The sequence below is a fragment of the Myotis lucifugus genome, unplaced genomic scaffold (assembly GCF_000147115.1).
Source record: "Myotis lucifugus unplaced genomic scaffold, Myoluc2.0 scaffold_20, whole genome shotgun sequence".
Classification (NCBI taxonomy): Eukaryota; Metazoa; Chordata; class Mammalia; order Chiroptera; family Vespertilionidae; genus Myotis; species Myotis lucifugus.
In genome coordinates, this window is record NW_005871068.1 from 11,063,309 (window position 1) to 11,079,289 (window position 15,981).

A 15,981-nucleotide genomic window follows, 5' to 3' on the forward strand; every position below is an offset into this window, starting at 1 on the left:
GGTGTGAGGTGATACCTCATTGTGCTTTTAATTTGCATTTCTCAAATGATTAGTGAGGTTGAACATCTTTTCATATGTCTATTGGCCATCTACATGTCCTCTATGGAGAAATATATATTCAGGTCCTTTGCCCATTTTTCAATTAGATTGCTTGTTTGTTTTTTAATTGAGTTGTATTAAGTTCTTTATAAATTTTTGGAAATTAACCCCTTATCAGATATATCACTGGCGAATATGTTCTTCCATGCAGTGTGTTGTCTTTTCATTTTGTTGATGGTTTCCTTTTCTGTTAAAAACAAAACAAAACAAAAAAACATTTTAATTGGGCCCGGCCAGTGTAGCTCAGTGGCTGAGCTTTGACCAATGAACCAGGAGGTCATGGTTGGGTTCCTGGTCAGGGCAGCATATACCCAGGTTGTGGGCTGGATCCCCAGTAGGGGGTATGCAGGAGGCAGCCAATCTATGATTCTCTCTCCTCATTGGTATTTCTGTATCTCTCTCTCTTCTTCTCCCTCTCTGAAATCAATAAAAATATATTTTTTAAAAAACGATTTATTTTGATGTAGTCCCATTTGTTTATTTTTCATTTTGTTTCCCTTAATGGTCCAGTGGTTGGCAAACTCATTAGTCAACAGAGCCAAATATCAACAGTACAACGATTGGAATTTCTTTTGAGAGCCAAATTTTTTAAACTTAAACTATATAGGTAGGTACATTGTTATTAACTTAATTAGGGTACTCCTAAGGCTTAGGAAGAGCCACACTCAAGGGGCCAAAGAGCCGCATGTGGCTCGCGAGCCGCAGTTTGCCAAACACTTCCTTAACCAATGCTACATATAAGAAAAAGTATTGCAACAAGAAACATCTGAGATTTTCTTGCCTATGTTTGCTTCCAGGATTTTTATGGTTTCAAGTATAGCATTGAAGTTTTTAATCCAGTTTGAGTTTATTTTGTGTATGCTGTAAGACCGTGGTCTAGTTTCATTTTATTGCAATTTTCCCAACACCATTTATTGAACATACTATCTTTACTTCATTGTATATTTTGCATACTTTGCCAAATATTAATTGACCATACAGATGTGAGTTTATTTTTGCATTCTCTATTCTCTTCGATTGATCTGCATATCTGTTTTATTATGGCCTTGCAATATAGTTTGATATCAGGTAGAATGATTCCTCCAACTTTGTTCTTTTTTCTCAAGATTGCTGTGACTATTTGAGGGCTTTTGTGGTTCCATATAAATTTTTGGATATTTGTTCTAGTTCTGTAGAATATACCATTGGGATCTTGATAGGAATTGTGTTGACTCTATAAATTGCTTTGGGTATTATGTATATTTTAATGATGCTAATTCTTCCTATCCATGAACATGGCATATGCTTCCACTTATTTGTATCTTCTTCAATTTCTTTCTTCAGTGTCTTATAATTTTCTGAGTACAGGTCTTTTACATCCTTGCTTTAGTTTATTTCAAGTATTTTTATGCAATTTTAAATGACATTGCTTTCTTAGTTTCCCTTTCTGATAGTTCATTACTATTGTATAAAAATGCCACAGATTTCTAGATGTTATTTTGTATCCTGCTAATTTTCTCAATTAATTTATTAAATTTAACAAAAAAAATTGTGGAGTCTTTAGGGTTTTCTATTTACAATATAATGTCCTCTACAAATAACAACAGTTTCACCTCCTCCTTTCCAATCTGGATGCCTTTTATGTTTTCATCTTGTCTGATTGCTGTGGTTAGGACTGCCAGTACTATGTTGAATATGAGTGATGAAAATGGACATCCCTGTTTTGTTCCTGATCTTAAGGGAAAAACTTTTAGTTTTTGCCAATTGAATTTGATGTTGGCTGTAGGTTTGTCATATATGGCTTTTATCATGTTGAGGAATGATTTCTCTATCCCCACATTAATCAGTCTTTGTCATAAACAGGTTCTGGACTTTGCCGAATGCTTTCTCTGCCTCTATTGATAGGATCATATTATTTTTATCCTTCATTTTGTTTATGTAATGTATCACAGTTATTGACTTGCAAATATTATAACAGCCTTGAACCCCTAGATTAAATCCCACTTGGTCATAGTGTATGATCTATTTAGTGTATTGCTGGATCCAATTTTCTAATATTTTATTGAGGATTTTAGCATCTGTGTTCATCAGGAATATTGGCCTATAAGTCTCTTTCTTTGTAATGTCTTTATTTGGTTTTGGAATTAGGATAATTTTAATAAAAAGAGTTTGGAAGTCTTCCCTGATGTTGAAATTTTTGGAAGAGTTTCAGGAGGATAAGTGTTAGTCCTTCTTTGATTGTTTGGTAGAATTCTGTTTGCTGGAATTTTTTAAATTAATGCTTTAATTTCATTAATTTTTATCGGTCTATTCATGTTTTCTGTATTAGTTTCAGGTGTACAGCAAAGTGGTTAGAAAAGCATGGACTTTACAGAGTGGTCCCCCCACTGCTTCAAGTACCTACCTGGCCCCATACCTATTTATCTTCATATTATTGACTATATTCCATCTGCTGTAATCAATATCTCTGTGGCTATTCTGCAACTACCAATTTGTACTAACTCCTCTCTGAGAGCTGTCAGTCTTTTCTCTATAACCGAGATAGGAATTTGAGGCAGGAAAATGAGCATATTTAAGGGGAAGGAGAGGTACCAAGTTGAAAATGGGGAGAACTGCCCTAACCGGTTTGGCTCAGTGGATAGAGCGTCGGCCTGCGGACTGAAGGGTCCCAGGTTCGATTCCGGTCAAGGGCATGTACCTTGGTTGTGGGCACATCCCCAGTAGGGGGTGTGCAGGAGGCAGCTGATCGATGTTTCTCTCTCATCGATGTTTCTAACTCTCTATCCCTCTCCCTTCCTCTCTGTAAAAAATCAATAAAATATATTATTAAAAAAAAAAGAAAATGGGGAGAACTGAATGATATACACACAATGCAATATACAGGTGATGTATTATAAAATTGTACACTTAAAGCCTATATTATTTTATTAGCCAACTAGAGGCCCAGTGCACAAAAATTTGTGCACTCGGGGGGGTCCCTCAGCCTGGCCTGTGCCCTCTTGTAGTCTGGGACCCTTCGAGGGATGTCCTCCTGCTGGCTTAGGCTCGCTCCCTGGGGGATTGGGCCTAAGCTGGCAGTCACACATCTCTCTGGTGGCCCGGGAGCCCTCGGGGGATGTCCACTTGCCAGCGGGGAGCAGGCCTAAGCTGCAGTCGGACATCTTTAGTGCTGCTGAGGAGGTGGGAGAGGCTCCCACCTCCACCACTGTACTGGCAGCCATCAGCCTGGCTTGTGGCTGAGCAGAGCTACCCCTGTGGGAGCGCACTGACCACCAGGGAGCAGCTCCTGCATTGAGCGTCTTCCCCCTGGTGGTCAGTGTGTGTCATAGTGACCAGTCATTCCCAGTTGTTCTGCTGTTAGGGTCAATTTGCATATTACCCTTTTATTATATAGGATAGAGGCCTGGTGCACGGGTGGGAGCTAGCTGGTTTGCCCTGAAGGGTGTCTTGGATCAGGGTGGGGGTCCCGCTGGGGTGCCTGGCCAGCCTGGGTGAGGGGCTGAGGGCCGTTTTCAGACTGGCCACACCCCCTTCAGGGTGGGGGTCCTCACTGGAGTGCCTGGGCAGCCTAGGTGAGGGGCTGAGGGCCGTTTTCAGGCTGGCCACACTGCCTTTAGGAGGGGGGGTCCTGCTGGGGTGCCTGGACAGCCTGGATGAGTGGCTGATAGCTGTTTGCAGGTTGGCCACAGCCTTTCAGAGTGGGGGTCCCCGCTGGGGTGCCTGGCGAGCCTGGGTGAGGGGCTGAGGGCCGTTTTCAGACTGGCCACACCCCATTCAGAGTGGGGGTCCTCGCTGGAGTGCCTGGCCAGCCTGGGTGGGGGGCTGATGGCTGTTTGCAGGCTGGTGACAGCCCCTTCAGGGTGGGGGTCCCCGCTGGGGTGCCTGGCCAGCCTGGGTGAGGGTCTGATGGCTGTTTGCAGGCTGGCCAAGCCCCCCAGTGGGGACCCTCACCCCATGAGGGTGTGGCCAGCCTGGTTGAGGGGCTGATGGCTGTTTGCAGGCTGGCCACAGCCCCCAGCCACCAAGCTCCCAGTGGAGGCTGGCTGGAAGCAGGTATCTAGGATTTATTTATCTTCTATAATTGAAACTTTGTTGCCTTGAGCGGAGCCAGGGCAGGCGGGAAGCTTGGCTTCCTCCATCGTCAGGGCAACCAAGCCTCCTGCTTGCTCCAGCTCAGTGGCTTCCGGCCGCCATCTTGGTTGGGTTAATTTGCATAGAGTTGCTCTGATTGGCTGGTGGGCATGGCTTGTGAGTGTAGCGGAGGTACAGTCAATTTGGATCTTTCTCTTTTATTAAATAACATGTCACCTCAATAAATTAAAAAATTAAAAAAAAGAAAATTGAAGAATGATGTAAATGATAGTTAATGGTGAAATAACTAGTATCCTTTTTCACTTGATGCTCAGACCTCTAGTAGTCAAACTTACAACTCCTACTCTAAATAAAGAAACCAGGTTTCCTGCTGGGTAAACTGGTGTACCAATAGATAATACTTCAACATACAGACACTTGGGGACCTACTGGGGAAACAGCTAGGACTACACCGCAGTACTCTACAGTAATGTAGACCTGTTGCCAAGATGTAACCATGTATATGGAGATGCTAATTAATATTTTTATCTCTTTGTCTTAATAAGTTAGTAGCCAAATAACACAATGTATGATTAAATATCAAATCAGACTACAAATAAGCTTGTAGAGAAAATAATGTAAAAATTAAAGAATGCTTTAAAATTATGTATAATATAAGCAGAGATAAAAGATGATATTGTATAACAGAAAAAAATTACATGAAACTACAGAAAGCAATGTTGAGAAAGCTAAAATATCTCTTTGATATTACATAGGTAATAGATAATATAAAAACAAAATCAACAGAAATATTCAGAGGTAAATTTGAGGATACCTCACAGGATACAACATAAAAAGGTGAAAAATAGCAAAGAAAGATAAAAAAATTAGAGAATGTGTGCAGGAAGAAATATCTAATAAGAGAATTTTAGAATGAAATAGGCAAATGCAATGCAGAGAATTTACTAATATAAAAAAAAACTGCCATGAGTTTACCACGAGCATAGATTGTAGACTGAAAAGGACCCAGGAGGTCCAGCACAATGAATAGAAAGACAGCCACTCCAAGGCATAAAATTATGTCAGTTGAGGATACTGGGAATAAAAGTTACAACCATAAAGTGATCATCATAAATCCAACCCCTTTCTTCTGTTCTGAAGTTATGGACACTATCTAACTTCTATGCTTCCTTACAAAATATATAAGCATCAACTTTTTAAAAAAGTGGTTTTCCCAAAATACTGCCTGAAGATCACAATAAATATAACATTTCCAACTTTATGGTTCCACAGAACTGCTATGATACAATTTAGAATTTTGTAGTAAATCTTCCCTAAAACAAAATAACTCTTATTAGCCTATGTCCAAGACAATATGTTTGCCTCAGTCCTTTCCTCCACTACTTACTCTGTGACAAAGGAGATAACAAATAAATATAAATTGTATCAACAATTTTTAGTGGGAAAATCTGGCCTATTTGTCCTATTTTGTATTTTTTTACTATCTTTTGAAGTCTAGATGCACATACATTTTCTATTACTAATCGAGTGTGATATTCTCATTTCTCAATTACTATGAATTCATATATTTAATTTTGCCTCTATCAGTTTAAGAAGTCATATTTGCTTTCTCCTGAATTTCAAAAGTAATTAATATTTTTCCAATCTATGACTGGCATGGATGAGCAGTGATATAAATACATCATCAATGTGAGCAGCAATGAGTCACAGTTTACTCACAAAATTTACTCTGAAGACCAAAACTGACTTAGACTTAGGTCAAGGTGTCATAAAAACAATTGTCTGCAGTAAATTGCACTTACTGAGTACTTCTTAAGCCACTATTCTCTGACCAGACAGCTCAGGAAATTTCCTCATGAGCAGGACATAGCTGCCTCAGCAATAGAAATATATTCTAAAGTTTTATCTATATATACATATCTACAGTAATAAAAGACAAAGATGCTAATTGACCCTACCTTCGCTACGCTCATCAGCCAATCAGAAGAGTATGCAAATTAACCCAATAAAGATGGCCGTTACATTTGCATGCTGCAGGCAGATATCGCTGCGCTGCCCTGCCCGGGCGACAGCACAATCCCCAGCCGCCGCCCGCCCCAGCACGGGATCCAGGCCTATTGTGTGCGGCCCAGGGCAGGCGGCAGCGAGATCCCGAGCCGCGGCCCATCCCAGCGCGGGATCCGGGCCTGCCATGTGTGGCCTGGGGCGGGCGGGGCGGGCGGCAGCATAATCCTGAGCCGCCGCCCGCCCTACCATGGGATCCGGGCCTGCCATGTGCGGCTGGGGGAGACGGGCAGGCACCTCAGGATAGGACGTGCCATCTGCCACCAGGGGAGCGAACCTAAGCCAGCAGGTGGTTATCTCCCGAGGGGTCCCAGACTGTGAGAGGGCACAGGTTGGGCTGAGAGACCCCCCCCCTCACCAGTGCACAAATTTTTGTGCACCGGGCTTCTAGTATATATATAAAAGCCTAAGTGACCATTATGACTGAACAACTGGAATGACCGGAACAATCAGTCAACCATTGCTATGACACACACCCTGAGGCAGACACTCAATGCAGGAGCTGCCCCCTGGTGGTCAGTGCACTCCCATAGCCAACCTCCCATGGGGGCGAGTAATCAGGATCTATCGGGTCATCTCACCCAGCCCCAATCAGGGTCGGGCTGGCCGGGGCCTTCAAGACTGTGGGAGGGACCGCAGGAGGTTTGCTGGCCCAGGGAAAGGGATGACCCGATAGGTCCTGATCACTCGCCAGGCCTAGGGACCCCATCTGTGCACAAATTTTGTGCACTGGGCCTCTAGTTTTTAATATAAAGTAATAAGGACACAAACAATTAATGAAAAATATTTATACTAATATGTACCTGTAAAGAAACATAAGTGGCAAGCTTTCAGATAAGTGGAAGATCTAACTTTGTCAAAATAAAGTTTAAATAGAACCGTTCAGCTACAGAAAATCTATTTTCCAAACCCCATGTTTAGATGCATTGTCTGACAATAGGAATGAACATTTAAATTTGAATTTATCCCAGAACATTTGGAAAGTGTAATTACCCTATCTGTAGCTATAAAGCAGATTCACAAACCATTTCCCAAATAACAAGTCATTTTTAATAGTGAAGATTTCAGCACATCTAGAAAGTTTAAAGGGAGGGGGGAAAAGAAGATACACAGAACTCTTAGGTTCAAGTAGTTTCCTTATCATGAGCTCCAGATATCTTCATTCTTAGTCCTGGGACTTGTGCTATCACATCAGGACAAAGATTGAAACAAATTTGTAGAGAAAAGTGCCAGTGTAATGGCTCTACAGACAGATCATGCAGAGATAGCAAGTCATGTTCACAGTGCAAAAGGACACCCGTTTCCTAAAATAGGAATTTAAATCCCACTGGGTTTCTCTGTGTGTGAATTTAACCTTTAGAGTTAGAATTTTTGAACCCCTGGAAATGAACTAATGCTTTGTGTAAACTATAGAAAACAGATGGGAGTGTGTTCTAGGGACCATATTTAAATACAAAGACCATTTCTGTACCTGTAAATCTGAGTTTTACAAATCAAATGAAGCAACCCCACATCATGGCTCAAATTCAGAAGAGACAAGTACTTTTGTGACTTCCAAGCATACACTTGCTCTCACAGAAGGAACTTTTTTTATTCTAAAAGTGTTAAAATGGATCTTCATGGTGCTACAAAAAAATGTTTAAATTGATTTATCATCAGATTAATTACAGATAATTGCAGTTTGGGGTCCTAATGATTGGCAATAGAAAACAGATAGTTACTTCAAAAAGCATCTTGAGTTCAATAATTGTTCATTTTTTATTTAAAAGGCAAGTTTTTAGATAGGTGAAAATAAAACTTTACTGTGTTATAATCAGAATTTTAAAACTTTTTATTGTGGTAAAATATACATAACAAGATATACTATCTCAATCACTTTTAAGTGTATGGTTCAGTGGCGTTAAATACATTCATACATTGTGCCACCACCACTACCATCATCTCCACAACTCTTTCAACTTATAAAACTGAACCTCTATACCCATTAAATAACTCCCCATTTCCTCCTCCTCCAGCCCCTGGAACTGACCATTCTACTTTTTATCTCTATGATTTTAACAACTCTATATACATCATATAAGTGGAATCATACAGTACTTTTTTTTTTTGACTGGCTTGTTTCACTTAGCATAATGCCCTGAAAGTTCCTATATGTTGTAGCATGTGCCAGGGTTTCCTTCCTTTTTAAGGCTGAATAATATTCCATTGTATTAATTTACCCTATTTTGCTTACCTATTCATCCGACAATGGCCTATTAGGTTGCTGTCATGTTTTAGCTATTATAAATAATACTGCTATGACCACAGATAATCATAATATTTAAGTGTATGTTTAATGCAATTTATTTCATAAAGAGAAGTAGGTTCATGCCGCGGACCAATTCCAGCATGTCATAATTTCAAGAGTTTCATCAAAAGGTTGATGAAACTTGGGGACTCAACAAGGTTGAGTCACACATGTAGTCACCTGTTGGGAATGGCTAAAGGCATGTCCCCAAACCTGAATAGGAAACTGATTGTGGCTGCCAGACAGTTAAAGGGCATCTTAATCTACATGTTATTGCCTGCTACTGGCCAAACACCTGAACAGCCGTAGGCTATTCCCCAAACTGATAATGCTTCTGTACCCTTTGAAACCTTACCCTCTGAAGTGTATTATCTCCATTTTGCCTTAGGACAAATTGTGTTAATAAAAGCAAGGGTCCTAGACAAGGAGGGAGTCTTCAGTTCCTTTAGCTGAAGGTCCTCTGACCACCAATGCCTTTCAAAATTATATCTCGTCTCCGGACTCTTTATTAGTCTCTGGATTACTATGTCATCTGCGCACAGCCTTTTCCAGATTCCTGAACCCTTCTTGATGCTGGGACAAGAACCCAGGCAGGTTCATGTTAAGGCAAAGTAAGTAGCCATTTCTATGATGTACCTTAAAATCAACCAATTTTTGTTAACAGCCAGACATGGTAATTGTGATGACCATGATTACACTAAAAACCTTAACTAGTGATATGCTAACAGCAGGAAAAGGGATACAATTCCAAATAAACAGGGTTAAAAAATCAAAGATTTTATTCTTGTGGAAGGATGAGACTCAATAAATGTGGGAAACTTGGCCCACATTAATCACATTTTGTTGATGTTAAATACACACAACACTAAACCCTATGCTATCAAGAAAGGAGTAAAAAAGGGAAAGGACACAGAATAAATTAGGTAGTGGGAGACGTTACAATTTTGTCCATATAGTAAACCCTAAATTTTACCCAGTGATTAATTACATTGCCGTTCTCCGAATTACATGGGCTACATCCTGAAATAGAACAGAACTAGGTGACATAATTTTTCAGACACACACTTGCTGCTTTGATTTCCTTTGTAAATTGCCAAACAATATATTTCTAATGTATACACTTTCTGAATCTTATGAAGAAATATAAGATGGTAAATATACAAAGTTTATTTTCCAATTACTTTTAAGGCTAAGCCTATACCTCAAGTTAGAAATTTCTCCATTTGACTGCTTTAGAATGACACAGTCTAAAGACTAGCCTTTTGCCAGTTTTATTGAACCATTTTAGAGACTGTAGAAACTATTGTGCTCCTAAACATTACAACTCATTATCTACTCTCCCAAGAATTAAACCTAAACCGGTAGTACTAATTTTAACCTCCCATGTTATTTTAGTAACACCCAACAGCAGGTGTTAGGGCATGTAGGGTGTTTTTTTTTTTATCAAAACACCCATCTGACGATCTCTACCATAATTCATCTTACTCACAAAAGATCCTTAACTCCAAAAGTTTAAGAACTAGAGCAAAGTAAATATCAGAACTCATGCATCAACTTCAATCTTTTAAAATGTTTAGTTCACAAGACCAATAAACAGTATTAATGGAATGCAGGAATTATAGACTATATGTACAAGGATGTTAGAAGGTCGGGGGATAACCACTTTACTCTCTCTGTCCACCACACCATTTCCGTTGGGTATTCCTGGTTGAGGTTACAAATTCTCTACAGATATTAATCTTTGGAATCTGAGATCCAGAAATTATAATTCTTTGGAATGTTCATAAACTCCTAAAATCATAAATTACTCCTAACATACTTCCAATGCATTAACTTTACAAAGAAACTATAGCTCACAGTGAATATTAAAACACTGGACAATGTCAGTGAACAATATTGAGTAGTATCTGAAATAGTAATATTCAGATTTCTTAGCAAGGTTAACACCAATATCACTACAAAGAACCATGCGTTGAAATTGCCAATTTGAGAACTTTCTGGTTCCAAAACTTATTATTTCTTGGAACATGACTCATAGAATTTCTATATGGAATAGTATGCAGAGCCCTGGCTGGGTAGCAAAGTTGGTTAGAGTATCATCCTGATACCTCAAGATTGTGGGTTTGATCCTCAGTCTGGGCACATAAAAAAAGAAAGAAGAGAGAAAAGAATACTATTCATATCAACTATTAATATTTATGTTATTTGTGAGAATGGTTCATTGTTAGCAGCAGACAGATTGGCAAACACACATCTGTAGCATGACGATGATTGAAAGAAAGACAGACAGATTAGATCTTCACCATGCTTGTATGCATCTCAGAACCTGGGTCCCAGAAATGCCAACATTGCCTTTGCCTCTGAGAGGCTGTGTTTCCTACTCTTGACTGGTTTCCACTTGGTTATACAGTTTTCAAATGTGTAACGTTTTTAGATTCATTTTTAATCTTTAATTCTCTCAGGTGGATTAAAATACACTTTTTCTGTGTTCCAAATCTACTGACTGATCTTTCTCATGATTCAAGACTCAGAAAAACAAATTTCTAGAGAAATGCTGAGAAAAAATTCCTATATGGCCACACACTGAGAATCCTTTCTGACTTGTTGGAGAACATGTGGGTAAAATTCTCTCCATGTTATTAGAGTTTAAGCTAGCCCTAAAGAAGATCAGGTCTCCACCTGCCCAGTTCAGGTCTTGACAAGACTTCATCTCCATTACAAAGCACTCCTCTTTAGAAGAAAGGAGGTTACATTTGGAGCACAAAATTGCTTTTATTATTATTTTTTACCTGGGTGGTGGATAGAGGCTGGGCTGGGGGGGGGAGTTAAGGGTAGGAATGGGAGACATCTATCATATTATGAATAAACATTTATATATATATATATATATATATAGATAGATAGATAGATAGATATAGATAGATATAGATATAGATATAGATATATAGATAGTTTAAAAATAACTTTTACATGCATTAATAATACAGAAACAATCTACTTTTTAAAAAAATCAAAACTACACATGGACCAGAGGTGAAAAGAGTATTGCAGCACTTTTTTTTTTTTAGCATTACATGAGTGTTTATTGGGTGCCAGATATTGTCTAAATTCTTCATGTGCATGATCTCATTTAGTTCTTCCTGCAGGATTGGTACTAGTAGCATCCCCATTTTATGATTTAGAAGCTGTTGGTAGAGCCAAGTTTTAAACTGAGGCACCACTACTCATCTTTCCCTTCTAACTTTCCTCCTTTTGTTGCTAGTTGGTACTTCTCCTGCCCTTGTGATTTTTTAAAATTGTATAAAGTATTAAAGATAGTACATATGTCTCCTTTCCCCCCCCCATCTGTTTGATGCTTCTTTGCCTCTATATCTATTTTTGTTCATCAGTTTATAATGTTCTTTATATTCCACAAATGAGTGACATCATGTAATATTTATCTTTCTCTGACTGACTTATTTCACTTAGCATAATGCTCTCCAGTTCCATCCATGCTGTTGCAAATGGTAAGAGTTCCTTCTTTTTTACAACAGGGTAGTATTCCATTGTGTAGATGTACCACAGTTTTTTAATCCACTCATCTGCTGATGGGTATTTAGGCTGTTTCTAAATCTTAGCTATTGTAAATTGTGCTGCTATGAACATAGGGGTGCATATGTCCTTTCTCATTGGTGTTTCTGGTTTCTTGGGATACATTCCTAGAAGTGGGGTCACTGCGTCAAATGGAAGTTCCATTTTTAGTTTTCTGAGGAAACTCCATACTGTTCTCCACAGTGGCTGCACCAGTCTGCATTCCCACCAGCAGTGCACGAGTGTTCCTTTTTCTCTGCATCCTCTCCAGCACTTGTCATTAGTTGATTTGTTGATGATAGCCATTCTGGCAGGTGTGAGATGGTACCTCATTGTTGTACTTTTAACCTCACTATCTATAGACTGTCCACAATTAATTCCAGGCACTCTCTCCCATGTATACACTTGAAGGTGCACTGTTTGCACACACACACACACACACACACACACACACACACACGTCACACATGATTCATTGCCAATTGCAGCAGTGAATTTAGAAATATAACAATTGCTTTCATGACTCCATTGTATTTTATTACAATTATGGACAACATTCAATAAGAAAATGCTTTTAGGATGCTAGGGTCAACCCTAGGTCAATGAAGAAACATAACTGGTAATAATTATGTATATTATGATATTATACCATCCAAGTTTACCATTTCATCTGTATTATGCATGATAGCAAAGCACACCAATGGACTGGTCAGATATAACACAGAAGATTAAACTTTTTAATTAAGTCTGTTTTGCATGTTTTGACTCAAGCCTGAAGTTAATTTATGAGGAACACACAACTGACTTATATTGTTTTTTATTATTTTAGGTTTGTGGGAGCCCCACTCTGAAAGCAAGTTTAGAGTGTTTATTAAGGAGTACCCTTGGGTTCAACACCTATAGAGAGCAGAGGAAAGAAGCAGGAGTGGACAGAGAGAAATCTACTACACTCCCAGCCCAACAGCAACATCTGGAAAACCCTACAGGAAACTCTGGAGCTAGAGTGACACTATAGAGTGGTCACAAATTTTAGATCAAAGGGCCTTTACATTCCCTCATATATCAGTCTCCAACTGAGGTCAACCCAAGCGAATGACATGAATCAAAGTACTTCTCTGCAACTGAGGCAAGCCCTAAAAGGTCTGACAGCTAAAGACTGTCTACCAATAGCACCTCATCAGTTAAAGGGAAAATATCCTATTAAGGGGGATCTGGGCAACATTTCACAGCACCTACCACATCGAGTTCATTTGCACAAAACAGAAAATATTTCCGAAGTCCTTTCACAGTTACCATTTTTTTTCAAAAATGAGAATATTAAGAAATAATGCTAGATGAAATACATTCAGACTTTTCTGACTCCACTTTCTAAAGTGAAAATTTTTTTCATCTATTATTGATCTTTCTTTAACTCATACTGCCTGAGGTACTTTGAAAATCATGTAAAAAAGTGGTTTACAATTTGTTTTCTTTAAATATGTACTCTTCATAGTAAAAGTCTTTTGAATATACCTTTATATGTGCACAAGTATATTTATATATTACAAATCTTATTAAGAAGACAAATATAATAATTTGTAAATTGACACAATTGAAGTAAAGAACAATAAAATTTCCAACAGATTATTTTTCTTTATTGCACAAATCTCACTTGCAGAAATACCAACTTGGACTCCTGCCTTACATCCAAAATGGCAATTCCTTTCAACATCTTCAAGTAGGCAATACTTTTTTTTCTCCTGAATGCCTTTAAAAAACACATCCTATTTATTGTTATATCATGCTGTGCTTTTACCTTCCTGGCATTTCCCATTCCCTTTTCATGAAGGCTCACATGTCTCTTTGTATTTCTCTTTCCATCAATTTTGCCCACATCCACTGTACCCAGGCCCAAAAATATTTTTTTCCAGTGTTAGGCACACCATAAACTCATTTAGAGTTGAAAATGGCATGTTTTTTAATATTGGCTAAAATCAATTACTTAGTTAAACAATATCAAATTAGAACACAAATCCACCAGGTGCCCAAATTCAGAGTCTGGAGTTACTTCTGCAACAATTTGGAAATATGTTAGTTTCTAGTTTGTAGAGGCATACTGTGAATGTTTAGTAGACGCCTTACTTTATTGATGTTTTAAAGTAGTACTAAAACCTCAGTGTTATCATGGCTTTAATGCCATGCAATTCTATTCTACATTTGACTTCTGAAATCATATTAAATCAAATTCACAAACAATAGTATGGTGAAGGCCTGGGGAGGGGAAGGGGTGGGAGGAGGGGGATAAAGGAGGGGACACTGGGGGACATCTGTAATACTTTCAACATTGATAATAAAAAAGAAAATCCTGACACCCTCTAGCCTCAACTTCCTCCCCACCCCCGTAGAATGGGGATGACCAAGGTATTTACCCCACGAGGATAACACATTAAGATTCTTAAGTCATCAATCATTCTTAAATCATTCTTAAATCATTCATTCCATCATCTGGACTCAGACTTGAGCTTAAACCTAGGCTCTACCTGTTCCTTCTGAGGGATGCCTCGGTTTCTCCCTCCGGAAAGAGTTCATTTTCTGACACCCATGGGACTGTTCTGAGACTCAGCTGCTTCCTATAATGACCCCCATTTGTTAAGCACTTGCTGTGTGCCAGGCTCTGGCTATGCCTGCTCTGGTGACTGTTGGCTCATCTGAAAATAGAGCTAATAGGTAGAAAGATTCCAACCAAAGAACATGGGTGGGGCTCCCTGCATGGTGCCTAATACTAGAAGTAAGCTGTGGTGAGCTCTGTCCTTTTAACGCATCCAGCACTGGTCTTGCACATAGCAGGTGCTCAATAAATGCCCTCTTTGGAATTAAATAAATCTGGGCTGTAATCCTGGCTCTAGGGCCTTGGACACCTCACTTTCTCCTCCTGGGCCTTGGTTTGCCCATCTGAGAAACGGGCTCACCATGGGCACTGGGCAGAAGCAGCACCCAGCACCCAGCAGAGGCTAAGACAAATTGGCCAGGATGACAAGTGTTGGGTGGAGTGTTCTTACATAGGTGGGTGGCAATGACCTCGCTCCCTGATAGGTCCACAGGCCAACCTACCCTTCAAATTGTGATACCCGTCCCCTACCCATGACCTCACCCCCAGAGTGGCCAGTGGAACCCTGAGGGGTCTGCGAGGTCACCCCATTCTGCTCCACAAACACTCTCGTGGGGCAGCAGCCACTGGCTGTCTCTGTCCTTGGGAAGCTGCTGAGACTCTGGGACTCAAGAGCCCTGGTCAGGAAGAAGCCCCTGAGAGGGACAAGGATATTTGGGAACCAAGGACACTCCAAGTGCTGACCCCGGGAGGCCAGAACCAGGGGCAAAATCTTGTGGGCGTGCGGAGTGTCATTCAGCAGTTCCGGGAGGCCCACCGCCACCAGGCCACCATGGTCCTTGGCTGGCTACTGCTCCTGGTGATGGCTCTGCCCCTGGTCAGGCCAGGTGCCATGGACTGCATCTTCTGTGAGCTGACCAAGTCCTCCAACTACCCTGGCATCCCCATGACCTGTGGTGATGACAAGGAGTGCCTCATGGGCAAAGGGACGGCTCCAGGCCTAAACCCCATCATCAACAAAGGCTCCATGGACATCAGTTCATACCATCACCTTGAAGAGCCTGTTACCTACCAGGGCATCACCTACGGCCTCACCTTTACCTGCCATTATGGCGAACTGTGTAACAGGGCCCCCACCCCTGGAGGCATCCTGAAGGCAGCGGCCGCCACCTGCCTGGCGCTGGGCGTGCTGCTGCTGCTGATTCATTGACTGTGACCAGCGTGGAGGGCAGGCCTGGGACTGGTCTCAGGGCTCCACTGCTCCTTGTGGCTCCTGACCCTCCCCCTCCCCCTTCCCCCATTA